The sequence below is a fragment of the Symphalangus syndactylus genome, chromosome 2, assembly GCF_028878055.3.
Source record: "Symphalangus syndactylus isolate Jambi chromosome 2, NHGRI_mSymSyn1-v2.1_pri, whole genome shotgun sequence".
NCBI lineage: Eukaryota > Metazoa > Chordata > Mammalia > Primates > Hylobatidae > Symphalangus > Symphalangus syndactylus.
In genome coordinates, this window is record NC_072424.2 from 89,697,593 (window position 1) to 89,722,104 (window position 24,512).

A 24,512-nucleotide genomic window follows, 5' to 3' on the forward strand; every position below is an offset into this window, starting at 1 on the left:
ACCCAAGTGTCCACTGATGGATGAATGCAAACAAAATATGGTCTACACATACAATGGAATATTATTCAGCCTCAAAAAGGAAGGAAATTTTGACACATGCTACAACATAGATTAACCTGGAGGACATTATGCTAAATGAAATCAGCCAGTTGTACGACAAATTCTATATGATCCACTTACGTGAGGTACCTAGAGGAGTCGAATTTATACAGACAAAAAGTAGAATGGTGGTTGCCAGGGGCCAGGGGAATGGCAGAATCCAGAGTTGTTATTTAAGGGGTATGGATTTTAAGTTTTCCAAGATGTAGTCATGACTGGTTGCACAGCAATGTGAATATACTTAACACAACTGAATTGTACACTTTAAAATGGTTAATATGGTAAATTTTAGTGGCATGTGTTTTACCACAATTAAAAAAACAACACATTAAACAGTCTTTGCAGTAGGACTTCTCAGAGCCTTTAAATGTTAATGTGCACAGAGAATCCCCAAGAAGGGGATATAACAAGCAGCTCTTCCCAGCTTATCTGGCCACAGAATCCATTTTCCACACATCTCCTGGGATCAATGTGCTTCAGAACACGCTTTACGAAATGAGCTACTAAATGGAAAACTGTTAGAAAATATACATAGAGGCAGGCAAGATTCCAGAGCCTGAAGTCAGATTTTCAAAACAGTCTTAACTCACCATCATCCTCTCATACAGGAGAATCAGATTCTATCCTCAACTGTGTCACTCGTCAGCAGGGTGGTCTTCAACAAGTACTACTCTCCCCGGGCCTCCGATTTCTCACCTCATGTGCGGGAAAAATACCTGCTCAACCTATCTCACCGGTCTGTAGTAAAATCTAATTAGAAACATATGTAAAAGAACCTGAAAAGTACCAAGGGCTATTCAAAATGTAGGATAATTAGTAAGTATGTCCTAATGCTTATTAAGGTGCAGCAGACAAGGAAGAGAGCCAAGGTCTCTCACATTAGGAGCTCAGATTGTTAAGCACAGAACAGACACCAATAAGTACAGAAATGAAAGAAAGGAAAAGAACCATAGACTGAGCACTTCCAGTAGAGCAAAAACAGGGAGACTGGGAGAATGGAAGTCAGAAAACAGGTTGAGAAGCTGATTTTACTGCTGTCTGACCTTAGACAAGTTATTTAGCTTCCCTGACTTGAGGCTTGTTCAGCTGTCGGATGATGTAGTTGGAGGAGATAATCTCAAAGGTCACTTCCAGCTCCATTAAGTCTATGAAATACTGCAATAGACATGCCATGGATACATGCATCATTCCTTCATCAGACGCCTAAGGGCCTACCCTGTGCCTGGCTTGGTGCTAGGATGCGGAGAAGAACAGATCACTGTCTCCATGCTCCTTGTTGAATAAAGCAGGAGCCTCCGGCCTCCAGACCAGCTGGCCTCAGAAGACGAGGCTGCTCACACGGGGATGTCAGGGACTCATTTCCTTTGTAGTATTCTCCTGGTCCTCCACCTCCATAATTTTTAAAAAAGTGTTTCTAAAGTATCTTTATTGAACTACTGACTCAATGGAGCCAGATAGATGGTATGGAAAAGTTGCTAGGTGAAGAGAAATGCAGGCCTCCACAGAAATAAGGCTGCCAAGTCGTGGGGACCCATCTTCCTGCAGAGCGCAGTGACTTAATACACAGAAATGTGAGATGCACAGCGATGGCTTGTTGACAGACTAATGATCTTAGAGGGGCAGAGTGTCAGCAGTACAGGAAGATGGGATAAGAGTGGTTTGAGACAGATATGCAACGAACCTGGAAAAATAGTTTCTGGCAGAAATGGGAGTAGGAGAGCCAGCCCCCCACAGTGAATAAACTGGCAATTTAAAATTTGCTGTGTCCAGTGACAGAGAACCACTGAAGGTGGCCAAGGAGGTGGGAGCAAGGTAAAGTGTGTGCCTGGGTGTGGCAGACCACATACAAGGGAAGACTGAGTTAGAAAGTGCGGTAGCATAGTGCTGGGTGAGAGAGTCCAGGGGCAAGATGACTGGGAGAGTTTAAAAGACAGATGTTTAAGGCTTGCACTCTGGTGGTGTGGACAAATAACAGAAGGGACAAAAGTGGTAGCTCTGTTGAAAGAACACAGAATAAAAAGTTATCAATATACCAGATGCATGGAGCTAAGAAAGCATGCTTGTTCCAAGGGAGCCGTCTATAAATTCCCTGGGAGATAGGGCAGAGGGAGAAGTTTATGACAACCTATAATATTAGTAACTGAGGAAATAAGGGGATGAGCTGGAAATCAATGGTAGTGAAAAAGGGATCTCTGTTTCTGTCACATTTAGACTGAATTGGTAAAATGAAGATATTGAGTAAAAATGGCCTATGGAGAAAAGGTATATATAAAGATGGATTTGTAGACATTGTAGATAGACATGGGCATGGGAGAGACTAGGCAAGGGAGTGGAAGTGCAAAACAGAAGGGGGGCTATTTGTATAGTCCACACATATCTTTGGGTCCTTGAATAGGCATGCAGGGGTCTCAATCAAGACCTCCTAAAATATCATTCTATATCTGTGTGCGTATGCACGTACAGGTTTCTGGGGGGCATTAAAATCCTCAACGCTTGATGGAAACTTTCTCTCCTATCTGCTTGATAAATGTGCCATGTTAGAGCACTTTAAGAATAACGCACTACATCTGTATTCATTAACAAATTTAAGAACCAAAGAATAACTATTACTATTCTATCATCTTGTTAAAATTAAGGTACAAAATTTGGTATAATAATCCAAAAACTCCGATTGACATTGGCAAACATACTTAACTCAAATATTTTACATGTAAAATGTTAAAAGCATATTTTAAAACCTTGCAAGTATAGGTTCCTTGCAAAACGTTTAATATGTATAGTATTTCTTTAGCACAAGGGTACCTGGATCTGCAATATTCACAAATCTGTAATATTCAAGGACCCTGCCAAAAACAGTTGTTGAAGCTACTTTTAACAGCCATGACCTTCCCCTTAAAAGGATGTTATCAAGTAGACTGTGCAGTAATGACTATAAATATGTGCCATGCTTATGTTACTATAAATAAATGTTGCACATTCTCACAACCCATTTAATTACTGTTCACCTAAAGCTATGCAATTAACAAAACTGTCTGAATTCTGAAAATGAGGAAAGCCCTCCTGTCTCTCTTAGGTAGTTTTACAATCCTAACAATAGACTTAATGAAGCCTTTTAAAAGAAGGATGATTACATTAAAATGATTGGGGCATGTAAAAATTCATTACATAGATCCTCCTGGTGTCTGACAGATTAAATGCCTCATCACACCGTAGAGAGAGGGAGGAAGAAAGAATAAAGAATAATACAACTGTCTGAGTGAATATCTTATGCCTGAGATTTAATCTGGCCCCCATCCGTCACTCAGGACTACACACTACACCCAAAGTTTGAGGAAAACATGCTTGGTAAATTATCAGGTAAATTACGAAATGGCCCTAGGAGTGCTGCATGTTGAATATCAATTGACATTATAATCCACACATTAATGATGGTAAACAACAATTATGCAAGTTGATATAACTTTTTCCCTTGGAAAAATGGTAAGTATAGTCCCTAGGGAGTTTTCCGGGACTGTTAGCATCCATTACGCAAGTGCTTCCAGGGATAGCGCCGAAGGACTGGTTTGTGTTAAATTCATTCCTACATCTTTCATATTTTTCTGTTACTACTACAACAGAATTGTTTCCTTCACTTGATTTTCCAGCTATTAGCTGCTAGTATACAGAAATGCAATTGATTTGTCTATTGACCTTCTATCCTGTGACTTTATTAAATTTACTTTATAGCACCTTCTAGTATTTGCTTTATACATTCCTTAGGATTCCTCTACATAAACTGTCATATTGTCTGTGAATAGAGACAGCTTTACTTCTTCCTATCCAATCTTCACATTCCGCACGTGATTTGGTATACTGCTTTTTTTTCTATTTAACAACCTTAAACATTTGTCCAACTTATTTAGCAATTTTGATCATCATCATTTTAACTAATATATAATATTCAATTTAATAGACGTATCACAGTTTACATAATTAAATCTCAAATGGGGAACACTGAGGTTTTTTCCATTTTTTTGGCCAGACATAAAATTTCCAAATTATTTCCAGAATATCATGCTGCCTTCTCAAATATGTACTGTCACCATCAAAGTTTCAAATAGACAATACTAGTCAATATATAATAAAAAACTGATAGGAATATTTTGAAAATGCCACCATCACTAATCTTTCTGGCCTGGAATCAAGTAAATCTGATGAATGCTATTAATGAAGGGTGACCCGGAAATAACAAGTTAAAAAAAGCTGCACTTCTGAGACTCCAGAGAACATGTGCTTTTAATGGTTTAATGCTCTACTTTCAGTTTCGTAGGAATGCTAACAAAATAAGTTAGCCTTACTAAAATCTAGATTTGAAAGAATGGAAATGTTTAAAAACAAAACAAATCCCACCAGTTTTACATATGAGAGTGGTTAGAACTTACAAACGAAGCCAATATGCTCACCGGGGACTATTCCTATTTCACAGTTAATCTACTATTTAAAATATCATGGACCCATTTTTCTCAGGTCATGTGAATGAGCAACCACAGGAACTCTGAGTTCTCATCAAAGAAACCTACAAAGTAAAAGAGACGGTAACGTCAAATCTAGTGTAAGTTTACTGAATTTATAAGACACAAAGCATGGCTGTCAGAAAAATCACTTGTGTTTTGGGGAAAGTAATCTCCAAAATATCTGTGTGCCTCTGCGTAGATATCTGTTTTAAAAGCTTTATTAGGATCCATGCCACCATCAGTTTGATGTAGCAACGGCACATTTACATGCTTGGCAGCATTTACTACTCAGAGCCCTGGAGATTATTGCTGATCAGGGAAAACTGAGTGAAAACAGAGAGAAATGGGTATTTCCATACCCGTAGATACCAAGATGAATCTACTCCCTGATGACAATGTGACCCACAGTCCACGCAAGCTAACCTTTCACCCTTTCCATAATGGCCGTTTAAAATCTACACCTTTCTCTTCATTTCCCCAGCTCTCTCTAGCCCTACATATTAATAAAGAGTTGTACTTCATCAGAATCTAATGACATCCTTCCTTTTCCTCTCCAATGTTTAGCTAATCCTACATTTCCTTTCTTTCCTTTGTACTTCCCCTTGCCTTAAAAGTTAATGTCTCCTCGTGGGAATGTCAAGTGGTATAACCACTTTGGAAAACAATTTGCTATTATTCAGCAAAGTGGATGGTGTACACACTCTAAGACCCAGAAATTCTTCCCTTAGGCACCCATCATAGAAAAACTGCAGCAGGATGCACATTCAAGAGTGTTCATAGCAGCACTATTTAAAATAGCAAAACTGGAAATGTCCCAACTGTCCTTGAGAGAAAGGATAAAGTGGTCTTCCATTCATACAATGAGTGGACCAGACAGCAGTGAAGATAAATAAATTTGATGCATGATGCTTCATGCATCAGTAGGAACGAATCTTAAAAATGTTGAATGAATCTTCAAATGTTGATGGAAATAAGCAAATGGTAGAAGAAGACCATTTATATATAGTCCCAAGGTAAATAAAAGTTAGCAATAAATTGTTTAGGGAAACAAACTTACAGAGAAAAGCAAGGAAGTGATAACCATGAAATTTAGAATAGTGGTTCCATTGAAGGAGAAGGGTGTGGAGAGAATGAACTCACAGGGGCTTCCAAGCTGCAGGATGAGTAAGAGGGTTGTTTATTTCTCTCTCACACACACACAGTGCAGATGTGTGAGTGGGTGTGGATACACATACAGATATCTATTCCTTTGTATGCCTCATATTAAAAAAAATTCTCATGTTACCCTGAGCCCTGGGCCCACCTTCCTCAGTGCCTCCTTCCTAGTACTCTGACCCTCTGTAGGGCCTTGGGCTTGGACTCGTCTTAGGTGGAGCACTTGCTCCTTCTGCCTCCCAGCTCCAATCAAACAGAAGACTCAACATGACGACCTTTGTTCTCTACAAAGACTCACCTGCGTTTATCCAGGCTACTGCTGATGGGAAGGTAAAACCCAGCAGGGATGTACAGAATGTGGTGCCAACCTTGCTGCAAGGGAACCTGCAAGGAGTGCCCATTTCTAATCTGTCTGCCCAGAGTGCAGACACCTTTTGCTGAGCTGTACCCAGGAGCTGCAGGCGGCAGTGCTGGCCTAGGTCTCCCACCCACAAGCCAATCCTAGGGTTGTCTCCTGTTCACAAAAGTTTATCAGTTGTATTACTGCAGCCCCAATTACTACTGAGTGGTACCTCACTACTACTGACTTCCCCAAACCACCGCTTCTTCCTTCCTCATTCCTATAGAATAATCCCAGACGTACCCATCTCTCAGACACCCAAGACTCTCAACCTTGGCATAATTCTCCACCTTCCCCTATCCCAATTTTAAGAGTAAACTCAGAGTTTATTTTTCTTCTTTACCCACAGGAGTTCCTGGTCTTGGTACCATGGCCTGAATTTAGACAAAATAGGAATTTTTATTGGATTTATTCTATTTCAGGAATGTTTATTCTAAAAGCTTTTCTTATTTCCTACTCAAAAATTAAAATTGGTAAGTTAATTAAAAGGCAAGTGAATTCAGCTGTTTTTTCATTTCAATTTTTCTCCCCTATTTAGTAGATTACTTGTAAAAACCAGAGAAACTGTAACTACTGTCCTAAAGATCTGAGTCTAGGTAATTTGATTTTTCTTAAAAAATGTTTCACACCATCTGCATTGTAACATGAAAACAAAATAGCAAATCTCCATTTTCACTTTAATGATCCTATTTTCATTTGATCACTGAAATACTAAAGTTATACTAAAGTGAAGGATTGTTAGGAATAATGTTCAAAATCCTAAGGAAATTGAACACTCAAACAAAGGATTCTTAGCAAAGCAATTTTACTTCTGCGCAGAGGGGTGCCTCCTTGGCCAGTCGCCATGAGAACACACCTGAACAAAGGGTCATGAGAGCCTTTATTCCTGAAGCAAGTCCTGCCCCTGTACCTTTTCCCCATTGGCTGGGGTTGGGTTGTACAATCTAAACTAACCCCAGGTGGCTAAACATTTGATTTTTTTTAGATAAGATGGGCACGTAAAAGAAAGTGGAGAGGAAGGGGAAGGGGTGTCTGTAATGAGCTAGAAAGTTAGTCCTCTTTCCAAATAAGGAAAGGAATGTGAGCTGGTACTGATAATGCTTGGTACTGTGGCGTGCCTGGGCATCTAACAAAGGCAAAAAGGAGAAAAAGGAGAAAAGTGGGGGGGGGGGTGGTTCTATGAATTAAAGAATAAAAGATTGATCAGATTATTGGAAGAGAAACCTCATCATATCCCACAGGATGAATGGGAAAAACAAAAACAAGAAAAGTAAGGACAGGTTTCTGCAGGTGGTGGCATACTGTAAAGCAAACTTCGGCTCCACGAGAAGACACTATGGTATAGTTACAGGGCCAGGCTGAGTGGATACCCTCAATGCAGGATTCTGAGTTCAGCAAGAAACAGAGAAACTGAAAGACAAGTCTGAAATGCCAGGCAAGTGAAGGTGATTCCAAAGTGAAAGGTGACAAGAACTGGTCTCAGAAACCTGGTTGTGAGGAAAGAGAAAACACGGTAGGCCTTTAGAGAAAGGCATCTGAGGTTGCCAATTCCTCCAATGTGGGTGAAGAACGCCCTCAATGATAAGGGATACAAAACCAAAGTATGGTGGTTTAGTTATATGACGGAAAATATGAAAACCTGTCATTCACCATCTCGAATCTCAGCTGAGATATGGAGTGATACTCATGGGTTAAACATCCAGTGAATGATGGTTGCCTAATATTTACATGCAAATAGGCCTCACATATTAACTGATTTGGGCTTTAGCCCCCAAAAGAAAAATTTTTAAATTATATTTCCAACAACAACAACAACAACAACAACAACAAAACAAATGCTAGGCTGTGCACGGTGGTTCATGTCTGTAATCTCAGATCTTTCGAAGGCCGAGGTGGGAGGATGAACTGAGCCCAGGAGTTCAAGACCAGACTGGGCAACATAGGGAGACACTGTTTCTACAAAAATAATAAAAAATATTAGCCAGGCGCTGTGGCATGCACCTGTAGTCCCAGCTGCTAGGGAGGCTGAGGTGGGAGGATTGCCCAGGAGGTTGAGGCTGCAGTGAGCCGTGACTGTGTCACTGCACTCCAGCCTGGTTGACAAAGTGAGATCGTGTCTCAAAAAACAAACAAAGAAACAAACAAAAATAACAAATGCTTTTTTCTGAACGAACACATTTTGCTCTGTTGGTTCTGAAACGAGCCAAGAACATTATATAGTATTTGTTGTCATTATTAAACAGTATCATCTAGAAAACATAGAAGCCTAATTATATTTTCTTCTTGGCCACTGTAAAAATGGAATACTGTAAAGATATATGATTGGCTAGTTAGCCAATATTTATTAATACCAAATATAAGAAAACAGAATAAATATTATGGTAACTGTCAAAAGTTTTTTGTCCTACCAGTTCATGGGCCATATATAAAAAAAACACTCTGACATTTTACCATTGAGGCCTTCCCACACCTAGCACCTCACTGCGGTCACCATAACGACTTCTAAACTTCACAAGTGGGTTTTATAAGTTACTTTATTTTCAATACCTAAGGGCTGTTCAAACTTTTTCCCATTATCAAATTTACTTTTTTGCCATAAGCGGCACTTTGATGTACATCAAACTCTCTTGTAAAAGATAAAAATGTTTTTTCCCTCATCTGGTAACAGTAGAATGGGGAAAGTGGCAGGTACTCCAGTTTTGTTTTGTTTTTTAATTACGTTTCCCCCACTCCTACTCTTTAGAATATTCTAAAGATGGATAAAATCCTCCTCCGACACAAAGGTTTTGTCTTCAATTACCGTAGCATTATCTATAGCAACAGAAAAAATAATACGGACAGGTGCCTTCCTTCTTGCCATTCTTCTACCCTGTGTATGAATCCACTCGACGTCAAAGTTGGGAGTTAGTCCATCCATGGCCAGTACTGACCAAAGAAAGGGGGTACAACAAGTAGAAGTTGGTAAATGATGATGATTTTCTCCCCTCACTGGCATCTCTTCATCTAACTCCTGTTGGGGATTTCACGGCACTTTGTGCCTCCACTTCAGACACTCTTCACAGTTGCACCTTACTCTTGATGACTGTCGGCTTCTCCCACGGCCTAGCTCTTTGGTGAGACAGTCAGGACTTCCTCAAGCCCCCGAGGCTCACATACTCTCCACCACAAGACACTGCCTCATGTTCCACCCTGAAATCATCTCACTTTCTCATGGCAGTCTTATTTGGAGGGACTATGCAAATGCATAAATTGCTGTTTTATCCCTTCTGTTATCATCACTGATCCTCGCAGCATCTCACTTTCTTTCACTTTACACTCTGACTGTATTCAGTAGGGACACATTTCACAACTTAATGAACACCCCTAGATCTTCTGAGAAGCCACCATGCTCACCCAACAGTGGGAGCTGCTCTCCACAGACCACACATACCCACAAAGGAGGATCAGTCTTTAGTAGAGGTGAACGCTTAACCCTCACAACCCTAGTAAGATTAATACTCCTCATCTGAATGCAAGATTCCAGTCCTTCCTTTAAAAAAATCACCCATGGGCTAATATTTGGGTACGTTACAGGAAGTGGGACTTAAGATTTAAACCTACTGACATCCAGGGACCTCTCCACTCAAAGTAGTGACTAAGCACCCTACCAACTTTCCCTTCCCATGGTACTACTCCATCTCAGGGCAGTTTCACAAGACTATTATGATAGATCACAAATGCAGAACACCTTGATGTCAGCAAAGCACCTGATAGTCACTCAAAAACATATCTAAGCAAGATGGGAAACCCTGGTCCAAGTGATAATTCACTTTAGTGGCCTCAGTGACCGAATGGCCATACCCAAAGGCACTAACATCACGGAAGAACAACATTGACCTGGAGAGAGGTCCTTGGAACAGGGCTTTGCACATTTGTCCCTGGTCAATGTTTTCATCAAGATGTGCTTATAGCAGTCACAAATAATTCACAGCTGAAAGGAGATAGTTAATTAATTGGAAGACAGAACAGAGATTTTAAAAGACTTAAATAGGCTAGAATGACAGCCACAACTGACCAAAAGAACACCATCTTCCTCTCCAAATTAACAGATAAAATCTTGCTTTCAACTGTAAATAATCCATTGTATGTGTGGATAGGATGGTGTTATCACTTGCCTCACGTTCAGCTGTTTACCGAACGGAAACAACTCATCCTGTTTACAAGTTCTGCCAGTGATCCTGTCCCCAGACTCTGGGTGGGTATGGCTTTCAAGCCACAGACATTCAGAATCATATCAATTTTATGATTCTGACTTCAGACCAGGGCTTCCTTTTACTCTGGGCTCAAGCGTCTGTCTTGGGGCCTACCTCATTTCAGTAGTTGACTCTATAACTCATTCTTTTGGACTCAGCTCTTTGCATTAGCTTCTGAACTGAAGTCCCTGCACATCTGCATGTCTCTCATCTGGCTCTATGACATGCCCAGCCATACACTTCTGCTGCCAAACATCTGTCCATCTAGACAGCCACCTATAGAAGAGTTTCCTCTGTACTATGTCTTACCAGATTATCCAAACTGTCTTCTGTTTACTCTGCTGCTGGTACCATTCCCATGAGCATGCCCCAGCTCATGGATCTGTTTGTTCTCTGGATCCCTATCTGGTCTATACTCTGGATCCCAAGCTATCCCATCCAGCTACTGACAGAAATCCATATCTTCAAGCAATTCATACTTAAGAAGTCCCAAGGATTTTTATCATACATAAGCTCAATGCAAGCTAAAGATATGATAAAGTGACTCGATGAGAGATGTAATATTGGTCTGCATCAGTATAGCCTGTACTGATGCAGAATATGTGCATCTAAGGAGACCTGATAATAACCCCTTACTCTACACTGGTCAAACCATCTTGTAAGTACTGTGTTCATGTCCAAGTGCCATGTTTTCAAAAACACAGTGATATAAAGGGAATGTATCCAGGAGGAAGTGACCAGAATGATGGAATTCCTGACACCAGCTAATGCAAGAAAGTTATATGAACTAGGGCTCTTGGACTAGGAAAAAAGGATTTTTCAGGGGTTGGGTTTTCAGGTGCTGAAGGGCTCTCAAATGAAAGATGACCTAGAGGCTTGTATCACAAGAGACAGCTTGGGGGTCTGCAGGAACAAAGCAGAAGAGGTGAGCTAGTGTAATAAGTGCTTGTCCCATCTCCGCTCCAGACTTGGGTGACCCCACATCTCTAGCCCCAGTGTCCTCCAAAGACTGAGAGGGTATGATTTCCAAGGCCTCTTCCCAGCTTTTGGAGCCCATAATTCCTCTTCTTTACATAAACCTCAATCTGAGAAACAAGACAGGCATGGCCTTGCATGCTCTGGGGACTGGGAGAAGAGACTAGTTCTTAGATCTTCCAAGTGGCCCCTTCTAAGAAAATTAAACTGACTGAAGTAATGAGCGAAACAAGGGGTTGCAAGCTTTATGTTTTAATAAATGAAAATTACAGAAATTCCCAAATTGAGGTATGTTAGGCAGAAAATGCCCCCCCAAAGGTATTCATTTCCTAATCCCTGTAACCTGCAAATATTACCTTATATGGCAAAGATGTGATAAAGTTAAGGATTTGAGAGGAAGAGCTTCCTCTGGATTATGCAGCAGGCTCTAAAAGCCATCCCAGGTATCATTACAAGAGGGCTGCAGAGAAAGACACACAAAGGAGAAGGCAAAGTGAGGGCAGAGGCAGAGACTGGAGTGATGTGGCCACAAGTCAAGAACACTTGCAGCCACTAGAAGCTGGAAAGACAGGAAACAGATTCTCTCCATCTCTGAAGGTATCATGGCCCTGCTGACACCTTGCTATTGGACTTCTGACCTCTTAAACTGTGGGGGAATAAATCTCTGTTGTTTTTAGCCATCAAGTTTGTGGTAATTTGTGACAGCAGGCACAGCAAGCTAACAAAGAAGGTTTTCTGCTTAAATAAAATTTTGTTGTGGGCTAAAAGTGGGCAGTAATAACCTTTTAAAGGAAAAGCTTAAATTTTTATGTATTTTTATGGCCTATACAACACTACTCTTAGAAAACTGCAGCTCTGCTCTTAAAAGTATTTAGGGGCACTGACAAAAGCATCTTTTCAGCCATTCTTCACACATATTTTATTAATAATCTTTCCTTCACATGCAATTTCAGCAGATAATAAGTCTATGCAAGGCAGACAACCAAATGATTCCAACTTCTACACAGCAGGCCTGGCTGCAGTGAAACAAATTATGCAGTATCTCATGGCTACAGGAGAAAGCCTCCGTGTAAAAACAAATGGTACAAAGTATGTAGGTGAGAGCTTGTCTTGTCTCTCCATTGTAACGTGGGCAGCATTTCTCCCCACTCTCTCCTGGCAACATCCAGCTTTTGTCATAGGGAATGATGAATGCTACTCAGATGAAGAATATAAGAAAATGATCCCCAAGTCCGGGAACCAGCAGTGGAAAGAAAATGAGCGTCTCATGGGCTTCCCCCACTCCCACTGCCTGCAGATGCCACCCCTGGAAGTCATTTTCACGCTTTCACAGGGCGACCACCTTGCAGGGCCAGGTCAGGTTAAAGAGGTGATTTTCTTTTCAAGGTTTCCAATTGTTCCTTGATAAAAACCTCATTACTACTTTTAAAACCACAAATAAGGGAGAAAGACCTTTTAAATTCGGTGAAGAGAAAATGAAAGATGTGTAAAGAATTACCAGTTAAATTACATGAGGCTGATAATGATGGCTTCAGGACAAGACAGCGTCCACAGCGGAGGAGAAAGAGAAGGGTGCTTCAAGTCTGAGACATACTTTTGGATCTTGCTGCTTCCTAGATATTAGTCCTTGGGCAATTCATTCCCCTTCTGTTGAGCTTTATTTTCCTCACATACATCATGGGGCAACTGAATAAGATAACATGTGGCCTAAAACAGTGGTTGGCCTACCAGTGTTCGTTAATGTGTAAAGAATGAATGAACTATTCTATATCCAGGACTAAACAAGGAACCCTCAATTTTTCAACTCTTTCCTTGAATTACAATGAAAATATTGTTATCTGCAGTTGTTCTAGATCAGTTATCAATATCCGTCTAAATTTTGAATGTCTAGGAAGAGGGTTTTTTTTTTTTTGGAAATTCAAATTGGCAGAGGGCATATTTTTTCTTCTTAGACAGCACCACTTAGTTTTACAATCCAGGGATTTACGTAAAAGAAAGCTGGTCAGTTATTACGCATGATACATAACAACTATTTTTGGGCCAAGACTAACAATGATTGCCTTTGAGTCTAAAACAGAATTCTAAGCATGTCCCTTCCTCCTAAACACACACACACACACACACACACACACACACACACCCATGCATGCATTCTTGCTCTTTCTCTCCCTGCCCACAAGTCAAAGCCATTTCCTTTTCCTGGTCCCCAGTCGCCAGAAAAGTGGGTTGTGTGAAACGTGACCCTTACTCATACACTGAGGCTGGGTCATTCCATTGCCTGATCACCAGCAGAATGGGTCAATCTGTGTGTGAGGTTGAGAAAGGTAAATGAAAAATGTAGGCCACTTTGGCCTCCTATAGTTTCTGAGGCTGGCAGCCTGCAGTATATGTATCAGGGAGGGCCTGAGGAACAATTCCTGTCTGCACATGGGAGCTGCCCTGTCCAGTGTCCATGGGTTCAGAGGCACCAGAAGCACCTGAGTCCTGCCCCTGCAACCCGCCCATGCCCACTCAGGAAGCAATGGCTCCCACAGATGGCAGGGAGTTGTGCTTATGCTATTCTTCCCTTCCTCTTCCTCACTCTCTCCCTCACCTCCTTAAAGCAACCAGCACACGCATTTGCGCGGTACACCCCAAAGCCAATGTCCCCCTATTCACACTGGAGACACAGCCTCATGTCACCCCAGCAACCAGCACTGTGAAGCCTTTGGATACCCCATGCAAACCCTGCTGGCCTCTGACCCCGGAAATCTTATTCTTCCCACAAAAGAAAAAACTTGTATGAATTAATTTTCCCACCTCTTAACCAGCTGCATAGAAATCATGTGGACATGGCTTTAAAGCTGGATTCCTGATGCGGTCTCAAATTTCTAACCCTCGATTACTTAGAACTAGATTTTCCCCCCACAAGACAATTATCCCCACACTAAGAATCTAGGAGGTTTTTTTTATCATTTCTCTTGGGACTTATTAAAACCAAAGAAACACTGAAAAATGAAGCAACTTCCATGTATATTCTACATTAACAGACCAACACATTTCAAAGAACTCACTCACTCAGAGGAAAAGTAAACAATTCTAAGGCAGGAGGTAATTTTTCTTTTTACTTTTCTTTTTGAATGACAATTTTTGTTTTGGAAGGCCTCTGTGTCTATCAAATAGGCAGTAGTGTTTGTGGCCATATTTGTGGCCTGAATGCAGCTGTCTAAACCCTGCAAACAGTTGGAATGACACTACAGGAATTCTTGGTCTCACTGAAACTGCAGAAATGGCAGGGGCCTCTCATGGCAGGCACTGAAATACCTTTAATCACACCAGACAAAGGCCATCCAGGATGCACGGAAACCAAACCTCTCTCCTCGACCCTTTGAGAGTAGTTGAAGTGGATATTATTTTAATCAAATCCTTTTAAATCACTAAATAGGATAACTCCATTTAATCAGTTTTTTACACAAACAGCACATTTTTGTTCTGATACAACTTGATTATATATTTTTCAATTTTTAAATGGGTATGGGTTTCACTTTTTAAAAATACACTTTATACACTTAAAGCAATGATATCTGGAACTGTAACCCTCAAGAATTCTAAAAGATTCTGTGGAAAAGAAAATATTTGCTTTAATGTTGCCCTTGTGCACTACTGCTTCCCCCTCTTTTATCTCTGAACTCTCTTTGCTTGCCCAGATTAGTTCAATTTTAAGAATTATCTGTTCATTTGTCTGCTTGAAACTTTGTACTTTTGGGGAACAAGTCAAGGAATGATGGTCTTATCGCCACATAATGCTATTAACAAGCATGGTTTCCAGTCATTCATGCCTGCTCAATTTTTTAAGAGGGCCTACTATGAGTTAGGCACTAGGCTTGGCACAGATAAGGATTCTGAGCTGATAAAGCCTGCAGTTCCACAGTGAACACTGCTGTCAGACAGTCACTGCACAGATAACTACACAACCACAATGACAGCTTTGAAGCCGCCGTGGCACTAGGGCAACCCCATCCAGCCTGGGCCTTTAGGGGAGTGTCAAGGAAGAGCTCTCTAAAAAGTAACAAATGCTGCTTTCTTAGAACTTACGAAACTTTAAAAAAAATAAGGCACACAAATATATTGTCTCAAATATTATATAAACTCCAAAGTAAGGTGGGGTATGGGAAGGGGAAAGCTCTGAGCCCAGACAGATCTGAGTAGAATCCTTACTATAACTACAGCACATTGAGCCACTCATAGCTCCCTCACAGGACTGCTGTCACAGTGAAGTGTAACATAGATGATATAAAGCACTCTGCATAGCAGAAGTTCAATAAACCATAGATATTAATTAATACAGAATTTATGCTAACTTGTCTTTGAGCTTTAGCATGTCAAAATAAAGCTAATTTTCCACTTCTGTCTTTACAAAAACATTCAACTAAAAGAGGAAACTTAAAAATCCACATGAAGGGCCGGGCGCGGTGGCTCACACTTGTAATCCCAGCACTTTGGGAGGCCGAGGCGGGTGGATCACGAGGTCAGGATATCGAGACCACGGTGAAACCCTGTCTCTACTAAAAATACAAAAAATTAGCCCGGCGTGGTGGCGGGCGCCTGTAGTCCCAGCTACTCGGAGAGGCTGAGGCAGGAGAATGGCTTGAACCCGGGAGGCGGAGCTTGCAGTGAGCCGAGATTGAGCCACTGCACTCCAGCCTGGGTGAAAAAGCGAGACTCCGTCTCAAAAAAAAAAAAAAAATCCACATGAAGAACAAACACTGTAACTTCAGCAATTTTTCTCCACTGGAGTTGGCCAACAGGTATCATTTACTTATACAACAGACGCACATCCTATATTAGATTCTTCTGGATAGGTAAACACCGACAAAAAGAAAAGTTGATAGATCCGTGTTCAACAGTGTTCTATCAGCAACAGAAAAAGGTTCTGAAAGTGGAACTTCTGGAATAGAGCTTTTAAAACAGCAAACTCCCCTAAGGCAATGATTGTTTTTCAGGTCATCAACTACTTGACTGAGGAGAGAGTGCAGGCAGAGCCTGTCAGAGGTGCCTCAGACTCACTCCATCCAAGCAGCATTTCTACCCGTTTAGCTTCTCTTACTCTAGATTCCCTGTGCACTTACAGACACCCACACCACGGGTCAGTCACCCGTGTTCACTCTTTTGTTAGATACTCATTGCTCCTTCAGTCCCAATCCATAACTGGTCTTATCTGCCATTCTTTAGACTGGTGGCCAACAGCCCTTTTTCCATTTTAATTCAAGACCCAAGTCAGAAAACAAAAACAAAAACAAAATGTATTTGGTTTGTATTTTTCAATTTAAAAGCAAGTAATTTTACTTGGTCCTGGGAAAGGGACCACTTTACTGATAAGATAAATGAAACTTGGGGAGGAGAAATGATTTGCCTAAGGTCTAATAGGAAGTTAACAGCAGAAGTGAAGCAAAATTGAACACATTCCATTCAGCGCCCCCACACCCCACTAACTGAGCCCTGCTGTTTGCCCAGCATGGGGCCAGGACTGGGAACCCAGATTAATGGACTTCCCCCTCCTGTGGCTGCAGGAATCACTGCCTGAGTTGGATAGGGGAGGGCAAGTCCTGCAGTCTGGGGCAAATGCCAGGCATTTCTTTGGGCTCCCCAGCACAATACTGCCCTGAGGGGGCTACTGGCACCCATAGGCTCTTGCCTGCTGTGGACCTGGCCTAGTCCAGAAGGGTCACAGTATACTGGCCTCCCATAGGGGACAGCCTTTGCCAATCCCTGGCTTCCATAGCCAAAACCTGAGTGCATGAGGATTCTAAAAAGGCTCCTTCTGCCTTGTCCTAACTAGAGCTGTGTTATTTCCCCAAGTTGCCCTGGTTTGTATGAGTTGAAAAGCCCATGACTAGCAGTAGATCACAGGCCATCCTGCAGAAGCTAGGTGCCTGCATGGGGTCAAAGGTCAAGAGTTACTCACAGTTGTTCTGGAACAATGTTTCAGATAGTATACTTCCCTAACTTAGAGACAAACACGCTGCATTCAGAATGGCTCTAGTTCAAGAAGAAAAGCCTCTCTTGCACTCAAATCCAGATGAGAAATAACCCCAAGTCATTCTCAGATGATGAAGGGGCAGCCCCCAAGTGGCCAGGGAATTGAGGAACATAACTCAGAACAGCTGAAAAGTTACACCCAAGGCAATGTGATTGGGCAGAGTAGTGGGGGCTGAAAAGGACGCCTGGGTGGCTAGCGAGAACTGCGACGTCCAGTCTTTCAGTGGGGGAACTCAAGGCACCTGGGGAGGCAGAGAGACGCACAGGCAGAGAAGGCTCAGCAAATGTTCAGAAAAAGAATGCATTCACAGCTCCTCACACCCCTCCATCATGGAGTTTTTCTGGATAGCTCAGCCCTCAGTCAGAGCTTCCAAGGCCCTTCTGCACAGCTCTCAGATTGTACCATAATTACCTGAGTACTTGTCAGTCACATTCACTTTTGTCTCAACAGAGTCCAGCATGATGTCTAACACCCAGTAGGAACCAAAAAAATGTTACGTTAATGAAAGAATGACCTGCTACACAGTGGCTGCAATTCAAAGATATGGCTCAGGCAGAGGTGAGCAGCAGCCATCTGAGAGTGGAAGAAAAACAACAATGAATGGACTGAAAACGACCTCCTTGACCAGCCTGAGGATAGGCACTCCCCATTCCTCCCTAGCCCTAAGGCTCCTCAGCCATGGGACAGCTGTTCCATTCTATTTCTGGGGTGGGAGCCATAACTTATAGTCAAAACATATGTTCCCATAAATTACCAGAATTGAGTGTTACAACTAAGGGAAGGGAGAAAATAGTGGGTCCACTAAGGGAGGTAAGATTTTCTTTCTATTTCACAAACCAGTTCCATCTCCAACTCGACCTCTCTCTTAGAAATCTATGGACTCAGAATTACAATCCCAAATTAAAAGTGGACTTCGTCCTCGGTTCCGACAGGAAGCCCTTTATAATTCACAAGGCACTTGCTCTCAGTGCAAAACTTGCCAACTTACTTTTTCCACGTTTAGATCAGCATCCTGCTTCTTCAAAAAAACTGTAGAAGAAGAAAAAAAAAAAGTGAGACATCAAAAGAGAACCAAGTACTCTCTGCCTACAAACCACCCACAAAGCACCACCATAGAATTTCCATTTGTTGCAGACAATCAATTTGCCCACAAATTTTTTTATCATTCGCACAATTGTTACTAAGTCACAGTTGCCACAAACACCTGTCTGAAACTGCAAACACCTGGCCTTGTACCACCAAAGGAAGCCAGCATGAGATTTTAACTTTCTGGAATCAGGAAAGACAAGGATGGAGGCCTTGTGTGTACACACACACACACACACACACAAACACACTTCCCTTTTTCAGAGTCTCTACAAGTCATCAATGGTTGGGGCACAATTAAAACTGAGTCTTCCAAGGTCTTACTCAATTTACCTCTTGGATTAAAACAGCCCCGGCACCCAGCCCATACCTTCCCCACTTCCTATCTGACTGTGGGTGGACCCCACTGTCAAAAAAGCCTTTTGGGGATGGCCCCTGCTTCCCAGCAGCTGGGGATCCCCTCTGCAGGAGGTTTGCCAATCCAGCAGCCTGCATCAACTTGTCCATGGAACTCCAGCCCCAGGACTACCTTAGAACCTTGTGCCAAGCCCCTGGCAAGGCTGAGTGCTGGTTCTGATGACACCCATGCATGCTTCACATTAATCTTTAAAGTGCCAGGAGCAGGATGGCAGCTTTCCAGTTTGCTCACATGCTGTGCCTACAACTGGCCAATATTATGGTACTTCATTTATTATCTGCAATTTTAGCTGTTTGAATAAAGCTGCAGTTTTAATAAAGTGTCTAAAGAAAACAATAAAAATAGTTGAATGGAATTATGTTTACAACAATATGTTAGGGCAGACAGCTTTGAGTTAAGAAATATGAAAAAAAGGCAGAAACAATTTTTCCTATCTTGTAGAGACTCTTAAGCTTTTCACTGTGACTCTTAGTATCTTTCTTCCTGATCCACGATTTAAAACACTCCCACCATAAATTACTATTCCCATCAAAACCATCCCCCACAACACACACACAAGAATTTTTGCACTGTTTGGAAAGATGTATAATTAACAGTAACATCTTTGTTTTGTTTAATCAAAGATGACTCAGAATGAAGGAAAGAAAAAATGACCATGAGGAAGAGAATTTGAAACTCATATATTGTTCTCTGCAGATGGGCATTCAAATCATGAACTCACTGGAGATGTGCAAAAGAACCACCATGGAGGTGAGAGAGAATGTGCTAATCAGCATGCCACTGCAGCTCATGCCTTAGCAACCCACATCATCTCGCCTCTTCCTGGGTTCTGAGACATGCTGTCCTGTCCTACGGAGAAACCGCCAGGCAATAGATGCCTTTTCTTTTGGCTAACCCACTAGGGATCTAGACACTGCTAAGCTGTATAAAATGAGAATTATTTTTCCAGAAATTTTAACTTGCTTCCCTATAATCAGAAGAGAATAAATCAATACTATGAGAACTCTTCACAAAAGGGAACATGTACAGAGTGGAACTTTTTGCCTTCTATTCTTGAACACTTCCGCAGAGGCTCAGAAAAGTTGTTGCTCTGATTTACAGGTCACAATAAGGAGATTTCTATTTACAAGGTGAAAGATTCTTTCATCAGCCTTAGAAAGACCACTTGGAGAATCATTACCATTTCCAAAGTAGGCAAGAAACTTTAATACCCTTCTTTCAAGCATACTGTGTAATTCCAACAACATAGGATGCCCAATTCACAAGATTCTGAAAGAATGAGCCTTCACGCTACCGCACTTTAGCAACCAGTACCAACAGGAAAACGGAAAACCCATTTGAAGCTGCTGACTCACTACTGCATAAGGAGTGTTATCCATCCATACGTATATACGGCATCATCCAATTTCTTTTTCAGGCTTACGAAACAGATGGAGTTAACTAACAAAAACAATATATACACCCATCATTCTGCAGCCATAAACCAAAAGGAGGACACCACAGCTCTAACTCTGAGGACTCTACGCAAGATACTGAAATATTTTTAGAGAGCGGCTCCACTGTTTCAAAGATGATAAGGATGGACGCAAAATAGAATTGCTATCTAGAATAAAGAGTGGCATTTGCTTTTAAAACCACGTATATCTTTCTTACGGCTGTCTTTCTGAAAAGTTGAGAAAAAGTAAGTGTTTATTCACAAATGTTTAAGTGAAATAGAGACATTTTTTATTTCAAAGACTCATATTTTCTTAAAAATCATTTTTTAAAAATTGACCAATTATCTTCCTAATTTATATTTATTCTAAATCTGATTTTTTGAAGATGCAAGTTTTAGGTTTCCAAGACTAAGGGAAGATAGGCTTCTCCCACCCCCACCCCCTGTGTGTGTGTGCGTGTGTGTATAGATATTATATCGATATGCATATGTAATTACACAGACATTTTAAACAGTTGTCTATGCATTCAATTGTGGGCTTTGGGCATTAGGGGATTTTCCATGCTTTTATTCTTCTTGCTGAAGCGGTGCTGATGTTTTGTTTGAGAAACATAGCTGAAGTGACCCAGATAGCCCAGTGGAAAAGGCTGATCCATTAATGTTGCAAATGTGTGGTCAACTGCAGGAATGGAAGCCAAAGGACAAGACCTTGACCAAAAATGAACTACTTCCAACTGTCTAGATCAGACCAACCCTCCAATGTTGGGCGAACACACAGATAATAAATAAAACTGAGCAATCCTCAACTCTGAGCTCTCTCTTGATACAGCCATCCCTCCAGCTCCCCATCACCCCCGTGCACTATTTCCAAATGCCCACAGACATCTCCCTATGAACCTCATGACAGGGCAGTGCAGGCAGAGCAACCAGTACACAGTCAAAGGAGCATGGGCTGCACGCTTAGAGGCCTGACAGTGCTGCAGAACAGAGGAGTGGCTAGGAGGATGGTGGCGGGCTGGAGGGAGAAAGGTGGGAAGAAAGGCAGAGATCAGACTGTGAGAGACGGTGTACAGTAGCTAAGAAGGCAGCCAGAAGCAGCACTGTACCACTGTGTTTTCAACCTGCCTCTATCCCAGGAAAGGGCTGAAAAAGAAAGGCAGCCCCCAATAATTCCTGGCACTGGGCTATGCCTTGTCATTCCAATCTCACCAACCCTCCTGGGTAGCAACTTCTCCTAATCAGCCTGCAGGGTCCAGATCAAAATCACTTTTTCACTCTTGTTTTCCCTCGCCCACACTCCCAACGCAGGACTAGATTTCCTCTTATCTGTGTTCCTACGGCACTTTGCACAGGGTCTGTTTCGTCGTTTCCCTGCTAGACTGTCAGCTTCTTGGTGAATGGGACTACACCGAGCATGGTACCTGCAAGATACAGGGGCGTGTGCCATCTCTGGTGATGGCTGGAGGAAGGATGAAGAGGGGAGGTGACAGAGAGAATTAAATCAATGGAGATCCAACCTGGAGATTCTGCTATTATGTTTACTACTATCCAGCAATTCTTGCTATTGAAAGAGATTCAATACATCAGGGTCATAACCACGTATCATACAGAATGAAGGACATTTAAGGGCCATGATGAATCCAAGATTTAAATAATGGTTCAGGATTTTGTCTCATTATTTTAAAAATGGAAGATTGAGAGAAAAATGAGGTGTAATTTTCCCTTGTCATAGTATCTTCTCTATTTCAAATTCAACTCTTTTTACTACTTGCAAAAGATTTAAAATATTCATTGACCTGCCAAAAAACATCTGTACATTGCTAGACACATCTTCACAGATTCACATCTGAATGGCTTCTTTCTGCACCAGTGATCACAGCTCTATTCAACCACAACTAAAGTGAGAACCTCAGAACCGTACGTGGAGTGATGTCAGTGGTGACTGAGGATAAAACAGCCATTTGATGCAACTTCCATATCAAGCGTGTCCACAGGGACAAGTGCTCCTTCACTTATTCTTAACTTAGGATCCAAGGCACAAAAATGACCAGGCAGGGCCAGACTCTGCCATAATTCCAAAGAAGGCTGAGACATATACAGAGCACACACAGAAGCTCCTCAATGCTCTCTGGCAACGGGGCAGCCCCTGGCTGTCTGCCTGCAGCCCAGGAACAGGCCCACTCTCACAGGGCTCCCTGAGGCCCGTGCAGCTGCAGACAGACATGCAGTGTGTGGGACCATCCACGCTCAGGGTCTCCACAGTCTCCTGTGTGCCCAACAGCTGGGTTAGGCGCCTGAGACAGGACCCAGCTCAGACAAGGCCCTCTGTTGTAGAGCATTCCTCATTGCCTCGTTTCCCCAGGAAAAATGTTATTTTCCTCCAACCATTCATTCTGGCCCCAAACTAGCTCATTCTCCTGTGTCTTGCTCCATGCACAAACCTTCTCCCAAGGTTAGAGATGGCAGCAACTGCAGCTTCTTCTCCTGTCTTACCCAGTCCTAATCAAGGTACAGTGATATTGCACGTTCAAAATGAGGGGCACAGGGCAGTGACGAACATGGTACTAGACATTGGTACTACCCCAGGGGAAAGACTCTAGTCTAGTAGAGGACAGCAGAGGTGGCTGGGGAAGGCCCTGGTGTCCCCCACATTGGGAGGATGGCACAGGTCTCAGCCAGTGCTATGTGTACTTTATATTACTATTTTGTTCTTGTTTATCTTATGTAAATATTTATTTTAACTCATTAAAAAGGTAATACACGCTCATTGAAGATTTGGAAAATATGAAACCCCTGTTACGATACTGAAGCTTTTCCTTTTGGGCCAGTTTTTGTATGCACATATAAATTTCCACATTCTACCCCAGCACCTCCGCCTTGCACATCATGATTGAGAGCACACAACTTCTGACAAAGGCAACCAAAAGGGGAAGGCACCCCATAAAAACAGTGTACCTAGAACCACTAACTGCACAGTCTGTTTCAATTAGTATCATGATGACCACCTGATGATGCCCTTCATCCCTGACCTGTGAATTACTGTCTACAATACAGAATTGTGGTCCACAGGCAGGGAGGAAGAGGCTGGCTTGGAAACCAAGTTCCATCCCTGGCTCTGCTATTTATCTGCTCTGCGACTGGGTGGGAGACGGTGTGGCAAGGATCACGTATTTAAAAACCCCAGGGGCCAGGTAAGCAACATAAATGAATAAAGCAGGTAAGATGAAGCTGGGTGAGCTGAAGAGTCCTGCTCCCTCCAAAGAAGACAGCCACAACACTGCTTGGGCAGGCTGTTATCATTAGAGAACGCAGGTTCAGTTTTGCCAAACCTTCCCCCTTTTTTTTTTTTCAAGAGAAGCTGGAAATCTCAGCTTTTATGTAATACTGTCCTATTTAAAAGTGTTAGTTTACATTTTAAAACAACAAAACATAAATGAGGGTATGTATGATCTAGCCCATGGAGTGGTTTGCTATCTTTAGAAGTAATAAAAAGGTACATGCCTCCGTTTCTCCTTCCGTTAAATAGGAAATTGACTACCTGCTCACCACTGGGGATTTATTTAAGAGCACAGAGGGGGTTCCATTATCATATAACAAAATAATCCAAATGCATTCAGATATACAAAGCAGGGTAACACGTTCCCTTATATTTCTTAACCATGGTTGACATAAATGGGGCTTGATGTGGTGTGGAATTATTCGAAATGCACACTCATGCAGTTAGCTTCTAAATAAACAAAAGATGAGAGATGCAGTAGACTTACAGGATGAGGGTGTGACCAGCTGGTGATACTGGATCAAATGGTGGAATGAAAGCCAGACTGGAATGGCTCTGATTTTTAACAAACACCGTGTGGAGACAGGTAGTATTGATAACCCTCTCAAGAAGAACTGAAATAAAGGGTGGTAGAGAAGTGGGGTGTTGGCCAAAAGAGAATGGGGATTAAGAAGAGTGCATCCTTTAAGATGGATAAACTTACAAATGTTTATATGTTATGGAAATTATCTCATTTTAAGGCAAGCACACAAAAAGCCCAAGTACTAACTGAAGGAACTGTGTCAGAAAAATACGAGACTGTGTTGGGTGCAGTAAAAATTTTATTAGTAAGAGTTAAAAAAAAAAATCCAAAATCTAGTTATATAGGTTTTCCCAAACAAGAAGCCAGGAAAAAAAAAAAGTCCTTACTACAACACACACTG

At 41.9% G+C, this 24,512-nt stretch overlaps 1 protein-coding gene across 3 annotated transcripts in view; it reads right to left on the reverse strand.

Moving 5' to 3' along the window:
• FYN (FYN proto-oncogene, Src family tyrosine kinase) overlaps positions 1-24,512 on the reverse strand; it is a 211,079-nt gene that overhangs the window by 166,234 nt on the left and 20,333 nt on the right. The window contains exon 2 of one of the 3 annotated variants that reach the window (XM_055261589.1): positions 18,362-18,402. The exons of 1 other annotated variant lie outside the window; for it this stretch is intronic. The gene's annotated coding sequence lies outside the window, so the exon portion shown is untranslated. Of the gene's footprint in view, positions 1-18,361; positions 18,406-24,512 lie in introns of those variants that run through there. One more of the 3 variants, XM_055261626.1, reaches the window with a different exon arrangement.